Source organism: Panthera pardus, unplaced genomic scaffold (assembly GCF_024362965.1).
Source record: "Panthera pardus isolate Hobbes unplaced genomic scaffold, ASM2436296v1 HiC_scaffold_21, whole genome shotgun sequence".
In the NCBI taxonomy this organism is placed as follows: Eukaryota; Metazoa; Chordata; class Mammalia; order Carnivora; family Felidae; genus Panthera; species Panthera pardus.
This window is the reverse complement of record NW_026526777.1, coordinates 16,399,290-16,415,525: the sequence shown is the minus strand read 5'-3', so window position 1 is coordinate 16,415,525 and position 16,236 is coordinate 16,399,290. Positions and strand designations below refer to the sequence as shown.

At 36.7% G+C, this 16,236-nt stretch overlaps 1 long non-coding RNA gene across 1 annotated transcript; it reads left to right on the top strand.

Annotated features, from left to right (window-relative positions):
• Positions 1-5,168: 5,168 nt before the first annotated feature.
• Positions 5,169-9,411, top strand: LOC109276698 (uncharacterized). Its single transcript, XR_002084799.2, has 3 exons — positions 5,169-5,268; positions 5,952-6,036; positions 8,883-9,411. It is a non-coding gene; the product is annotated as an uncharacterized LOC109276698 (long non-coding RNA).
• The last annotated feature ends 6,825 nt before the right edge of the window (positions 9,412-16,236 follow it).

Genomic DNA, 16,236 nt, shown 5'->3' with positions numbered 1-16,236 from the left:
ATTTGTGTTGCTTAAAACTACTAAATTTGTGATAATTTGTTACAGTAGTAAATGGAATCTAATATACAAGCACTCTTCTAAAATGTTTTCTGTTTATCAAGTCATCTCATTTTAAAAATAGTCATAACTTAGGTATTAGCATTATGCTTTTTCTTTCATGGTTAAAGAAAAAGAGCTGAATGCATGGAAAAGTCAAGTAGCTTGCCAGAGTTGGAAAGGACTGGATCCTAGGGGATTTGAACTTGTTCTTTGGCTCTATAACCTTCATTCTTAAAACATTTTAAAAAGAAACCCAAAAAACCAAAAACAACAACAAAAAACACTTCCTCTCTTGATTTAAATACAGTTTTGGGTGGTCCACAGAGTCTCTGATGCTTATCCATAGATGCCAGTGATCTAAAAACTGTTATCTGCCAATCATCAAAAGAAATAATTTTTGCCCCCCCCTTAAAGCTTTGTTTATGGTTCAAGAACATCACATATTAAGCATATTAAGATGGGTTAATGTGGGGCATCTGGGTGGCTCAGTCAGTTAAGCATCCGACTTCAGCTCAGGTCATGATCTCACGGTATGTGAGTTCGAGCCCAATGTCGGACTCTGTGCTGACAGCTCAGAGCCTGGAGCTGTGGATTTTGGATTCTGTGTCTCCCTCTCTCTCTGCTCCTCCCCCACTCATGCTCAATCCCTCTCTGGGTCCCAAAAATAAATAAACACTAAAATAAATAAAAATTTAAAAAGATGGATTAATGTAAAATCATTTTATCATAAATGAATTAGTAAAATAGCAATTTAGCAGCAATATTTAGAGAAAGCAGATTTGGGGGAAAGAGTGGGTATTGTATATGCTTCTCCCTTACCTTGCCTCTGTCTCTCTTTCTGGTTCTCTTTCTCTCTCTTTGTCTCTGTCTCTCTCTCTTTTTCTCTCATGCACATAATATACATCTTCCCAAGAGGAATTAATATGTAAATGAAACAAAGCAATGCCCTCACTAGGGAAACAGACCAAAGAAAGTCTGTCATAGGAAGGTAAAAGTCAAGGTCAGTCAGTTCAGTTTGATTAGAGCCTGTTGTGTCTGAGATGGTTGCAGACTGCACCTTCTACCATTCTCCCAGACTTCACCTGCCTCTTGCATAGAGTCTGCACCTATCTTCTGACACCTGAGTATTTTTATTTCACCAGATTGTGAACAGTCTAAATAAACATAAGTAAAAAAAAACTTAAATATTTATGAGTCTTTTATTTATATTTTCTAATTTTTATTTAAATTCTAGTTAGTTCAATATTGCATATGGTGCAATATTGGTTTCAGGAGTAGAATTCAGTGATTCATCACTTACATACAACACCCAGTGCTCACAACAAGCGCCCTTCTTAGTATCCATCACCTACTTAAGCCATCTCCCACCCACCTCTCTTCACCAACCCTCAGTTTGTTCTCTATTATTAAGAGTCTCTTGGGGCGCCTGGGTGGCTCAGTCGGTTAAGCGTCCGACTTTGGCTCAGGTCACGATCTCGCGGTCGGTGAGTTCCAGCCCCGCGTCAGGCTCTGTGCTGATGGCTCAGAGCCTGGAGCCTGTTTCAGATTCTGTGTCTCCCTCTCTCTCTGCTCTCCGTTCATGCTCTGTCTCTCCCTGTCTCTCCCTCTCTCTCCCTCTCTGTTCATGCTCTGTCTCTCTCTGTCTCAAAAATAAATAAACGTTAAAAAAATTTTTTTTAAATAAAAAAAGAGTCTCTTACGGTTTGTTTCCCTCTCTCTTTTTTTTCCCCTTCCCCTATGTTCATCTATTCTGTTTCTTAAATTCCATTTATGAGTGAAATCACATGGTATTTTCTTTTCTCTGACTGGTGTATTTCATTTGGTGTAATACTATCCACGTCATTGCAAATGGCAAGATTTCATTCTTTTGATAGCGAAGTAATATTCCATTACTTGTAGCCCACATCTTCTTTATGCATTCATCAGCCAATCCTCATTTGGGCTCTTTCCATAGTTATTTCCACAGGCTATTGTTAATAATGCTGCTATAAACATTGGGATGCTCATACCCCTTCAAATCTGTATTTTTGTATCCTTTGGGTAAATACCTAGTAGTGAAATTGTTGGGTTTTAGGAAGAGTCTATCAGACAGCCAAACATTTTCATAAAAGACATAGTACCAAAAAAATTTTTAAAGAGAGAAAAAATAAGTCATTAATTTTGTGCAACTCCCCCTCCTTTAGTAATCTTTTTACCTCTCCACTTTTGAGTCTTCGATGCCATTGCCCATCTTCATGAAAGATGAACCTTCTTTCTTTTGCATAACAGTTCAGAAATGCTTTAAATAAAAAGTATACAAAGTAAATAAGAAATAAATAATATCTAAATGTGCTATTTAAAATATTATTTTTATTTTGCTGGACCTATGTGTACATACTTTATTGGAACAATAAAACATGTATTTGGCAACTGTGCTAAAATAAAATACAGAAATAGGAAATGGTTAACTGTACCAAAAATTAGTTTTAAGTTCTATTCCAGGCATTAAATTCCCATGTGATGGCAGAAACCTCTTGTGACTGGTGAGCACACCCAGTTACCTATTTGGCAGCCCTGCGTCCTGAATGGAAACCAGTGTACTTTGTTGGTAAACTGAGTTACCACTATCCTTCACTGGACAGAGACAACATGCTTTTCTGTCTGTAAGAATATTTTATTAACATCATTTCTCTGCACTACAAGTCAGTGACACGTGTTAACTAAGTCAGTTGGCAAACATTATTACGCTTTTTAAATAGGATGTTTCTAAATGACAGTTTCATAATAACCTAAAAGTGCGATAACCCAGGCAAGCCCTACACTAAATTATTTAGTAATACAATGTACCATAATTGTAATACTGTCCATTCTACCCATTCTTTTCCACAGATCCTTCTCCAGACTCCACTTCTTCCCCATACACATATATACATATACTCATGAGAGATGTCATTTCAAATGCTTTTCAACTTGCCAGTGGAAATTGCTGTCAGGGAAAAAGGAAATTCTAAATACCTAACTCAGACTACATGAGTTATAATATTTATAATGTAATAGAGTTGTTATTGATTTAAAAATTTTTTAATGTTTATTTATTTTTGAGAGACAGACAGAACGTGAGTAAGGGAGGGGCAGAGGGAGAGGGAGACACAGAATCTGAAACAGGCTCCAGGCTCTGAGCTGTCAGCACAGAGCCCAAAGCGGGGCACAAATTCATCAGCTGTGAGATTATGACCTGAGCCAAAGTCAGATGCTTATTCTACTGAGCCACCCAGATGCCCCTAGAGTTATTATTTCTAGTAGTGTTTGTATTTTGCTCTTAAAAAGAAAAAGAAACAAAAAAAAAGGAGAGGGGTACCTGAGTGGCTCAGTCGGTTAAACACCCTGACTCTTGATTTAGGCTCAGGTCATGATCTCATGGTTTGGTCCATGGGATCAAACCCTGCTTCAGGTTCTGTACTGATTGCACAGAGCCTGCTTGGGATTTTCTTTCTCTGTCCTCTCTCTCTCAAAATAAATAAATAAATATTTTTAAAAAAGAGAAAAAATGCAAGGGGAGGTCCCAAAGGAATGAATATGTATTGGTGAGATTTCATAAAGCAAATGGCCAGAAGGGCTTACTTCCCTGTGACTCAGAAACCACACAAATTGAAGTGATCATCTGTTTGTAAAGCATATCTAACCTAAACTGCACAGGTAATATGGGCTCCCTTGTTAGGCCCAACACCTCAAAATTGTAGATTCTGAGCAGGACTGAGTATATGTAGAAAATTTGAAGTACACCACATATTTACTTGATAAACAAAGCATTATAAAGATACTTCGAAGTAAACAGAAATCATCCATAAGGCAAGTAGAAGGGGTTATTTAGCTGGCAGTAAACATAACAAGAGTTAGTTCCAGGCAGAGAATATCTCTTGATTGGACCACATAACAATACATAAAAGTAGGTAATAGTCATGTATACAACACATGGGATCATTTTATGTGCATTTATATAAGAAATATAGTTTCTGAGGCTCCTGGGTGGCTCAGTCGGTTAAACGTCAGACTTCCGCTCAGGTCATGATCTCGTGGTTCGTGAGTTTAAGCCTCATGTCAGGCTCTGTGCTGAAGAGCTAAGAGCCTGGAGCCTGCTTTAGATTCTGTGTCTCCTTCTCTCTCTCTGCCTCTCCCCTACTCATTCTTTCTCTCCTCTCTCTCTCTCTCTCTCTCAAGAATATATAAACATTAACAAAAATTTTTAAAAAATAAATAAAAAACATAGTTTCTTAACACAGAGAATATGGTTCATCACTTATTGGAAAAGGTCGAAAGGCACATCAACATTATATACTGTAGCAATGTGTACTGTTTACATATATTTTGAGACCAAGATAAAATGCATATGAATTTCAAATTAAATTTTGTTTTCATTTTAATCAATAATTCTCACATTTAACTAGGTCACAAGGGGGGAGTCTGTATTAACTGGATAGAGCATGACAGGAGAAAATATAGAAGTAGTATGTTTTTTTAAACATGTTTTTAAAAGCATTTAACTAAACCTTTTCTCGACTACAACTTGGTTTCTTTAAAGCTTCCTTTATTTCAGGCTGAGGTTTTATGAGCATCTCCCAATTTATACTTATCTTTGTGAGAATAGAAATTGATTTTCTACTAGAAGTGTTACTTACTCTAGGGAATAGACACATTCCAGAAAGAGAGTTGCTGGAATTTTTTTTTTTTTTTGGTAATACTTGCATTTTCTTTTCTCTTTGACATTCATTATAAACTTGAAGACTGTATGGCGAATATTACCACAAGAAAAAGTCCACTCAAACTTAGGCTTTGGAAAAAAAAATTTTTTTCCTGAGAAAAAATTACTAAATTTAATGTATAATTGCAAATTAGAATTTGGCAGGTATTAATTTTAGCATGCTGCCTTTCAGGTAACAAAACTGGGCGTTGAAATAAAGCAAAGGAGCTAATAGTTGTTGAGGGCCCAGTGTGATTCTATGTGCCATGTGTGATTATATACCTCAAAATGCATGGATTTTTTCCTTCAGATTGAGATCCTTGGACTAATTGCATCATAATCAGAAGGAATGGTATGTTTCAAGGCTGACTGTTAGTCTACAAAATTAGAATCCAAGTCTTTGAGGATGAGGCTGGGAAATCTGCATTTTTAACAAGCAAGTCTGGTTATTTGTTAAGCAGTCTAAAGTTTGAGAAGCACTGATCGATGTTAGTGAGGTCCTCCCTTCCTAGGTAAATTTTTCATAAACTAAGTTATTGAAAAAGACACTGTTTACATAATTTACGTTCTTATTTTTTAATTTCTTGACTATACGTATAAGAAGAATTTCTGTTGAATTGTAACGGCAGAGCTCGGGTCTGTTAAGGAGGGTATATGAATACTACTGACTGAGACATTGCCTCTTTAACTCTTAAGGAAAAGAATTGCTCTTTGGGGGACAGAACAAAAGCTGTGACGCTGAGATCTGCCTTACTGGATTTCCCCCATTTCTCTCAGATGAATGGATCTTCCTAGGCTAAAACCCCAAAGCAAACCACAAAAATGATTCTGAAAGGTAGCTAAATCAAAACACTTTGATAAGCCATCAAAGGCTGATGCTGTCTTTTACTAACATTCAGTGGAACACATATTGCTACATACTAGGAACTGATCGCTCAAAAGCCAATTGATGTCACAGACAGTGCTAAAGTGGTTCATGAATTTGAAATGACAACAGATGCTTTGAAAAAGGCAAGCCGGCTGGATTTTGATTGAACATGCTAATTTCCAAAAGAACCATTCCCTAGTTTGATTTTATACAGTGCAACCTGTTAAGACTATTTGGAAATCGCAGGGGCTGGTGATAAAATAATAGTGGGCTCAATTATCCATTATCAGAGGAAAAGAGAGCAGCATTCCTTTTGTCCCTTTGCAGGTTGATTTGAATACACAATACCAGAGGGCGCAGCGAGATGACTCACAGGACAAGTGGCTGCAGCTTTGGGAACTATCAGAGATGAGTAAGTGACAAAATTTGGGGATATGTCCCTGCTAATTTGGTGCTGCATTGAGATTAAAGCTTTAATTTCTACCACTTGAGAAAAGAGAGTTAAACAAACAGCCTCTGTCCTTAAGGCAAGATTAAATTGAATCCTTTATCATGGGGATCCATAGAGGGGAGATTAAGAATTCTCATCAGTTAACTTTAGAAAATGCTTAAATGTAGGATCTCATGGTAGAGAAATGTTTCTTTATAGCTAAGTTCCATTCAGCGGCAGAAATCTCAAAGTAGAAATTCAGGACTTTTTGGATTGATTAATAAGTTGATGGCAGTCCTGGACCTCCCTCTGCTCAAGCATTTTAGAATTTCTCCTGATTAAATCAGCAGTGAGAAGATAGCCTCGTTGTACCAGCAACAGTGATATGAGTGTCAGCTCCCAAATATTTTCTCTTGTTGTCTGATAGTTCCTCTGTTTAATCTAATTCCTTCGACTCTTCCAGGGGTACAAATTTTGCTTGTGCTTTAGCATTCTTCAGGGCAGGGATTGCAGTGATGTGAATGAGTCATGAACCTGAAGAAAGAAATGAAGGGGTGGGGCACCTGGGTGGCTCAGTCGGGTAAGCGTCTGACTCTCGATTTCAGCTCAGGTCACGATCTCACAGTTCCGGAGTTTGAGCTCCACATCGTGCTCTGCGCTGACAGCACGGAGCCTGCTTGGGATTCTCTTCCTCTCTCTCTGCCCCTTCCCTGCGTGCTCTCTCTCTCTCTCTTTCAAAACAAATAAATACACATTAAGAATGAAATGAAGGGAATTTTTGCCAGAAAACGTGGTAATCAAGATAAATATCTAAAAACTCAAAATAATGAAAAAAATTCCAGAGGAACAAAAATGTTGAAATTTTAAATATAGTCTGTTGTAGTTTGTTTTCTGACCCTGCATTACTGGACAGTAGGAACAGTCATTTCCACTCGTCCTGGCCCCAGAGCCATTGCATCTTCCTTGTCCCCCAGGCCCTCCGCTAGGTAGATTCATGGGAGTTGACAGTGACATGCAAACAGATGGGGCAACCATGGAGTTTATATAGGGTATATATATTTTTTTATTGTAACGCTTTATTGTTTACCACTTGGTTCAAAACATAAGAAGATACTTGGATAAGTGAATAAAGGGATGCACATTTTTTCTATTTGTCTCCAACATGACACTGTTAGTATCTTAAACTATTTAATATACAATTAACTCAAGGTATCTCATTAGCCACATCTGAATGTTAGAATGATGATACTTAAAATTTCAAATAACTTTCCTGTTTATGTTTTTAAGAAGTGATAGTCTTGCAGTTGAATTGATCCCCCACTATTTAATTTGTATTATGTTCTTTGAAATAGGATTAACCACCCTTTTCACAAATCCAAAATGTGGATTTTGTGTTTTAAACTTAGGGATATTATATCCTGATTGACAAGCAGTCAGAAAGGTTGAAAGAACTAAAGAATTTCATCCCTACTCTGGGCCAAAAGACCCAGCTTAGAAAGCTGCCTGTAGAGGAGCTTAAGAGAGATTTACTGGAAACATTTTTTTGGCTTTTAAAGCTCTTTTTAATGGGTAACCTAAATGCCATTTTAGTATAGAGTCTGTAGACTTCTAACGGCCATACCAGAAGTGCCCCTTCTAATTGGCTACTTAGATGGCAAGGTCACATATATCAATCAAGATAGCAGACATTTCGGAAATGTATCACTGGGAAAAGTAAGACTGAAAGAATCATTAAATACTTTTTATAGTTTTCTTTCCAAAACATATAATAGCAGAAATCTAATCTCAGAATTGTCAGATACTTATTATTTTTCTGATTAATTATAAAGATTTAACCCCTTCCTGATAAAATTTTATCAATTCAAGAAAAGTAATATCAAGTGCTTCTTGCCTCTACTTTAATTGGAATTTTGTTTAGTTTGAAAGGTTTTATAATAAAATATTGAGAATACCTCATCCACTGTGAATATCCGAGAACCTCTGCTTCTTTTGAGGTGCAGTTTGAAAGCCAATGCAATTTTAGATGGCACTTATATCAAGCCTTTACAGGTGACTAAAATTTTGAAGATAAGAGAACTCACTTAAAGATACACTTCTAAGGATTTCTTCTTCCTCCTCCTGTCCCCTTCCTCCTTCTCTTCCTTTCTTCTCTTCTTCTTCCTCCTTTTTCTGGTTTTGATTTGTTGCCATTTGTTTTTAATTGGGATTGACCCACGATATGTATTAAGTCAACATAACAAGATGGTGAGAACCTTACCCTGAATTTTGAAAACCCATTGGCTGTTAGCAAACAATGGAAGAGAGGAAACCAAAGCCATATGTTCCAGGGATGTGCAATAAAGTCACAAGTTTTAAAATGTAATCGTAGGCAATCCCTTCATTGATTGAATCATATGAATGGAGACTTTGAAGTTAAACCCCATGGTTTCTTTTGAGGAATAAAGGGTTAAGCTTTAAAGGCATAATATGCAAATTGAGAACAAGGGTATTTCCAACCATTTAAAAGAACACTTTCCTGAAAAGCTGTTTGGGTACCTCCCATTGTATTATATCATATACACAGCTAACTGCATAAATCTCTTTAAGCAGGATTTCATTTTTCCTCTTCAAGAAGTTATGTAGACAATAAATAGAACAGATTGGACTTGTCTAGCAGGCATCAGGTAAAAAAAAACTGAAATTATTTTTAAACTTCTTTGCTAATGTTCAATGTCATGCTCTTGAAGCCATTATGATTTTTTAAGTTGTTGGGATTCGTTCCTGTAAAATATAAAACATATGAATATTTTTAGAGAGTTTATAGATCCATGGTTTTTCTTTTTTCTCAGCAAATAAGAGAGATGGATATACAAGCAAATGTCCTAATGACTAGAAGCAGAAGGAGAGAAAAAGTAAGATAAAGAGAAGTGGGGAGACTATATGAAGAAAAGAGCTGACAGTACAGATGCTTTAACCCATGAATCTTTTATTTTTTTCATATACACCTTGTTATTGAAAATGAATGGCATGAACTTATGTTACCCGAAAACAGTATGGAATGTGAAACCAGAGGGAGAATTTGCAAATATGTCTTTCTTAAAGAGGATTCTCTTCTCTTACTGGAAATATTATTTAAACACCTACCTACTGCTGACTATCAAATTCAAATGTGTTTTTTATGAACATCTTCACAACCCACCTCAACAAACAGAGTCAAGAAAGAATTAAAGGAAAGAATGTGTCTAAGTTTCTCTCCATTAATGAAGGGGAAAGTCAGGCTTTTGTTATTTTTCCAGGGAAGTATAATTCATGTCACTGGAGGAAACTACTGCTAACAGTGTGAGTATTTCATTCTTTTCCTCATTCTCTCTTTCTCTCTCTCTCTTTCTCTCTTACACACACACACACACACACACACACACACACACACACGTCGCACCATCTAAATAGAATTAATTCCTTACTTTGGTTTTCACATTCATTCATTTTTTCCCCCTTATGAACCTCCTACCTAGCAAGAAATTCTGATCTGAGAATTGAGGATACCATACTGAAGGAAACATGACTATCACACTCAAGATTTCCCAAGCTTTTTGTAAACAGGGATATAGTATGTTTGGGTGTATGTATGCCTGTGATTATCATCTGCATAGAATAGTTTTTTGCACATAAATGTTCCTTGGTAACTACTAGTGAATTGTTTGTTTCATTGATTTTATTTATTCATTTATTATATGTTTTTTTCCAGGGAAAAGGTTAGTGATTATAAAACAAAATACTTTGGAGATATTCTTATCCTTAGTAAAAATTCTCAAAATTAAATATTATACCATATATATTTTCTTATTAATTTAATAAATACATATTGAGCCACTATTATGTGTTAAGCACTTACACTTTATAGACTATGATAAAGAACATTTGTGCCCATGCACACCACAGACACGGTTCTCGGTTCCCTGGAGAAGATGTTATGCTTGATGATTCCATTTTCCTTTCTGAATGCAAACTAAGAATAACATAGTGTGCAGTAGTAATGAATAACCCTGTCAAAGGGCCAAAGAACAATGATGTTAGGTGCTTAAGTATTTTAAGCAGCTGCCAAATACTAGAAAATGTACCCAGCAATTGATTGATCACTTTGTGAAAACAAAAACAAACAAAACCAAAAGTTAAAATAAGGGAAAAAGGTTTTTGCACCTTCAGATATTACCTATCTGAGTCTACTCCATTATATGCTCCCTTGCTTACAATTGTAGTGTGGTTATATTTAAGGTTTTACTTATTGCTTTTGGCTTATTTCCCCACTGACAGGTTAATATTGATTCAGAACATGTTAATCTTAATGAATATATTTCATTTCCTTTTTTTCTCTTTTTATAGACAAAATTTGACACCATGTAACAAAAATACTCTTTCCTCCCTCAAAATCTAGGAACAACAGGAGACAGATGGGGGCTAGCCCCTAAAAAATTGTATCAATCAATGCACAGCCATGTAAGAAAACTACATTTAGTCAAGCTGCTGATCATAAGCAGGATTATCTCAGGGGCAATAGAATTTGGAAACAGACCATATCTTGGCTCTTACCAGTGACAGAGCGAATCCTTTGAGGCTCTGAGCTCCTGCTAAGTAATTTCCAATTAACTCATTACAATAAATGAATGTTTTTGTCTTTTTCATATAAGAGCTGAGGCCTTCATGTCATGGCTTCTTTTTACAAGCTTCTGGTTATTTCAGTCCCTTTGTTGGTGTCTTACCTTAGATTTCAAATCTAGCTGCATGTGTTAGACACATCATCAAATATTTTAAAAAATCAATTGGGAATTGCTAATAAATACTTTTAGCAACATAAAATAGCAATTATAAAATTATGTCAATTAAAATTACAGAAATCAAATTAAAAATTACTTTTAACACATTACAGAATTGAGGGTCGCCTGGGTGGCTCAGTCTGTTAAGCGTCCAACTTTGGCTCAAGTCTTGATCTCACAGTTCATGGTTCGAGCCCAGCATAGGACTGGTGCTGCCAGCTCTGAGCCTGGAGCTGGCTTCTGATTCTGTGTCTCCCTCTCTCTCTGCTGCTCCCCTCACCCCCCAAAAAATAAACATTAAAAAAAAAACACAAAACGTTGAAATCTTTGATCTATAATTGTTCTTATATCAACAACAACAACAACAAAAACCCACAAATCCCCATATAAATAAATGCAATTTTAAAGCAGCAAAATTTCTTGTTCTTGCTATATGTCATTCCTGGGTCAGGAAAGGGCTCTGCTTAGCACCTCTGTACCTTCAGACCAGACCTAAGATGGCACAGAAACCATATACCTTTGCCAGCCGTGGCAACACACACACACACACACACACACACACACACACACAAACAAAACAAAACAAACAACAACAACAAAAAACAGAGGTCTTTGTTGTGGCTCTCAATGGCAAATGCTCTAGCTTGAAAAAGACACAGGTCACTTTGACTCAGAATGCATTCAGCATGAATGCATTCAACTGAATGCATTCAGCCCCAGCCAACCACAGGCCTTCAGAATTAGGTAGAAGTTTAAAAGTAACAAATATTTGATGAGTGACAATAATGCCGAAGTACACTGCCATTCCCTTCTTCTCTTTATTTTTCTCCATACTATGGTGTCATTTCTAAGTTATATCATTAATTTACTTATTCTACTCACTGTCTATTACCCTCCCCTCCCCATTCCTTACCCAAAGGTAAACTCCATGAGGGACTAAGAAACAGCCATTGTCTACCTTGCTCACCACCACATCCCAGACACCTAGAACAAGATCTGGTATATTATAGTTGCTCATTAAAGACTTATTAGAAGAGTAAGCAATGTATTTTTAAAAATCTATCAAGTTCTTTTTTTATTTTTTTTATCTTATGAATAACCCCAAATGCTAGCAAGTGTGAAATAGGGTGGATATTTGTATAAACAGCTTGCTAATCAGAAATTCAGGTTCACACTTTCTGGAAATCAATTTGGCAATATGTAACAAGAATCTTAAAACATACAGATACTTTGTTAAAAGTGATTTCTCCTATAGGAATCTCTCCTAAAATAATAATCATAAATATTAAAAAAAATTTTGGGAAAAAAATGTTCATTTTAGAACCATTTAAAGATGAAAGATTGAAAACTAATCTAAATTTCTAATGACAACATTATGATCAAATAAATTTACTCTATCTATTTAAATATTTGCCACTCCATGATGAAAAAATACTCATAAAACAATGCATATGTGGCACAAGTTAATATATTTATATATACACTAGCTAAAGAAAAAATTAGGGAGAAATTTCTTGATCGTATGCAGACAGAGCTTCTGTTCCCACTGTAACTTCCAATTGCAAATACTTAGAATGGACTGATAAATTAATCAATCCATAATAGCAATAGAAAATAAGAGAAAGTAACATTAAAATCCCAACAGCTGAGGAAACTCTCAAAAAGAAAGCAGATAGGATCTGAATGAGGAAAGAAGCAGACCCCAAAACATGCACATATGTCAGCTTTCATAGAAGATGGAAACCATTCTGGGTATCCTCGAAGTATAGATGAAGCCTCATAAAAGAGCAGTGAGCCCTGCCTGAGTGACTGGAGAAGAAAAGCACACTGGTTTCTTTTCCTCTCCTTTCTGATTATTAAGCAATTAACAGCAGAATTATTTGATCCCAGACCACAGCAGGGTTTGCTCAAACAAGAATGTTAACTGAGATAAGTTAGGGGTCAACACCCTTCATGTTACAGCTGTTTCACAGTGGCACCCACCTCTGCAATTCCTGTAGGAATGTGGAGTCTGGTCACACATTGCGATACTGTTTTGAGCAGGGCATGGGAAGTGGGAGGTTCCAGAAGCTTTTTTCCCCCCTTCCTAAAATAATACCTCTTCCCAGTAAACATGAATGTACTTAGCATCATAGCCTTGAGTTACATAATAAAAATAAAAGGACAGAATTATAAGCATAAAATGTTAAATATACAACAATAAAAAATAGTCCCACTATAAACTCTGGACTTGAGAAATAGACACAGAATGGATCTACAGTCTGCTCGGCCCCACTGAGTTTGATGTGAGCCAAGACTCTGTTTATCACCTGACTTTCATAAGCCCCACTTTGACCTGTGCACTACTCTGGTATTTTTGTCATTTCAGTGCTGGTATTTAATGACTCCCCAAACTTCTGGACAAATCCATTTCTCTCATGCACAGTTACACTTGTAAATGACTTCAAGTCCCCCTGCTAAAGTCTTGGAGGAAGATTTACTTGTGGTTATGTTTCAGGAATTTTTTTTTTTTTACTTTTTAAAAAAATATTTATTTATTTTTGAGAGAGAGAGACACAGATTGAGCTGGGGAGGGGCAGAGAGAGAGGGAGACACAGAATCCCAAGCAGACTCCAGGCTCTGAGCTGTCAGCACAGAGCCCGATGCGGGGCTCGAACTCACAAACCGGAAGATCATGACCTGAGCCCAAGTTGGATGCCTAACCAACTGAGCCATCCAGGAGGCCCACAGGAACATTTCTTAAAAGGACCTGGCCACGTCAAATAAGGGGCTCTGATACCTAGAAAAGAGGCAGAAATTTCCACTTATAGTTACTTGAATCAAGCTCTGCCTATCTGACCTAAAATTTTACAACTTATGTAGACCAAGCGGTAGCTGAGTATGCTATTTTATTCTTAATTATACCATGATTGATTTTATCCTCAATGATACCACCATAACAGATGCTATGGGCCAGAATAGTCTGGTTGACGCTTTCTTCCTGTGGCTTATTATGGTAAGTGCAGCCACCTTGTCTCTGACAGGTGGGTCTATGATGTTGCTTGGACACCACCATTCTGAGTCCCGCTCTTCTCGCAAACCATGGGAATCAAATTCTGCGGTGGCCTTTTCCCATTCTTATCGGGTTGCTCGCTAGGACTGCCATCATACAATACCATAGACTGGGTGGCTTACACAGCAGACATTTATTTCTCACAGTTCTAGAGCCTGGAAGTCTAAGATCAAGGTGTTGGCAGCTTCGATTTCCCCTAATGAATCTCCATCGCTTATAAAGGTCTGCCTTTTTTCTGTGTTCTCACGAGGCATTTTCTCTGTATCTAGATCCCTGGTACCCCCTTTTTTTGTTGTTTTAATCTCTTCTTATAAGGACACCAGTCAGATTGGATTAGGGCCCACCCCAGTGGGTCTCATTTTAACTTAAGCGCCTCTTTAAAGGTCGTATCTTCAAATACAGTTACATTCTTAGATACTAGAGTAAGAGTTTCAACATTTGAATTTTGGGGGAATACTATGTGGCCCCGAACAATTATATTGGACATCTGAAAAAAACCAGCGTAGAGCTATTCTTAAAGGATGCTTGTTTTCCCTGTACCAATGCATTTCTTATGCACTAATAGTGCTTTGGACTATTTCTGAGGAATTTGGCTAAGGAATGCCTGAGATTTTGTACATACTAGGTCCATTCCAACATTCCCATTGTCCTGTGCTTCCAAAATCTTTCCAATATAATGTGCTACCAATGAGTCCAACTATTAATACCACTCCCAGGCACTTAAGCCAGCATATTCAATCCTTATTTTTGGGTAAGTGAACTTCATACTAACAAAAGCAGCCTGATCCAATTTTACATTTCCATCTAATAGCATTAGAACCCATTTTGCATATTTGCCAATAAAAATTGGCAAGATCTTGCAATTTCTTTGACTATAATTCTCTAATTTCATGGAAAACTTTATACTACTCCATCTAGGAAATTCTGTAATCCAACTCTCTCTATTAACCTGGAAATAAGAGTTATTCCTTTTGAACAATGCCTGGGTGAGTTTAACCAAATGAAATCTGGTTCCATCAGAAAGAAGTAAGAAGGATCTCTTCTCACAAGTAATATCATTTCAGGGCATTTGGAAGTTCAAAATCTCAGACCTTATTGTTTGTTCAAATGCCTTCATTCTATATCTCAGGGCTTTTTAAGTTTTCCCCTTATCTTATAGGTGAGGCTTGAAGCAAGTGATATTCGGTGCTGCAACTCTGCAGCATTTACAGTCTGGACGTGGAGCCACTGTCAGCCAAGAGTACAGAAGATATGTAGTTTTTAAAATAATTCCATAGTCTTTGGATTCTCTACCAGTGCATTTTGGGAGAGTCAAAATTGTTGGTTTGACTTTTCTTTTGTGTAAAACCTTTCAGGGAAGTCAGAAAAGGCTAGCCCAGTCCACAGTAATCACCATGGTCACCAAAACAATCAAGAGCTATAGTTACTTGATCCCCCAATTCTCTCCAACTACAACTCATTCGATGATGGTGCCGTTATGAGTAAACAAGATGTCACCACATTCTGGACATTACTGGTGTCCCATTTACCCCACTGAATTATTTATCCATGTCTCCATCAACATGTGAAACCTATTTCCAGAATCCAATGGTGACTGTCAGTCCATGTAGACATTATTAATTTGCTTATTTTACAGCTGTAGACACAAAGGTCCAGAAAGCTTGAGTATTTTGCCCCAAATCTCATACCTTCTAACTAGCAAATTGGGAAATGGAACCCAGAGAATCTGAAACCAGGCACTGTTCATAGGTCATTTGCATTTATACTCAGTTATGTCTATTATTTTTAAAACTTCACAAAATATAGCTTTATTCTAAGGTTTGCACTTGTGAATCTAAAATCAAAAGGGTCCTCTCTTTTATATAGCAAAGTAAAGACATATTTTGTTTTCACAGTTTAGAAAATATCTTTCAGATTCAGGTATGCTTTCTTTTTATCTTACATTTCAAAATGCTGCCTTTGTGGTTTAAGGGCCTACATAATATATAGATTCTTCCCTTTTTTTCCTTTACCACTATTTATCATTTTAGCTGTTTATCTGTAATTGTTCTTTCTCAAATCATATAATTTTCGTATTTCATTTTAAGTACAGAGTACTTCCCAACTTAAATCTATTTCAGTGATTTACTTCTCTTTTAAGTATTCAAAGTGATTTTAAAAGCAGCTAAAAAAACTGACTCAGTTTATTATTTTAAAACTTATCTTTGCATTGCTAGGTTTGAAATCTGTTTTATATAGTAACTTATCACCCTGCAGTTTGAATTTTGTGTCAGGAATCATCTGTTAGATCACCCAGGGAACCTTTAATGCCGGGGAGAACAGCAGCAGAAGGGTCTG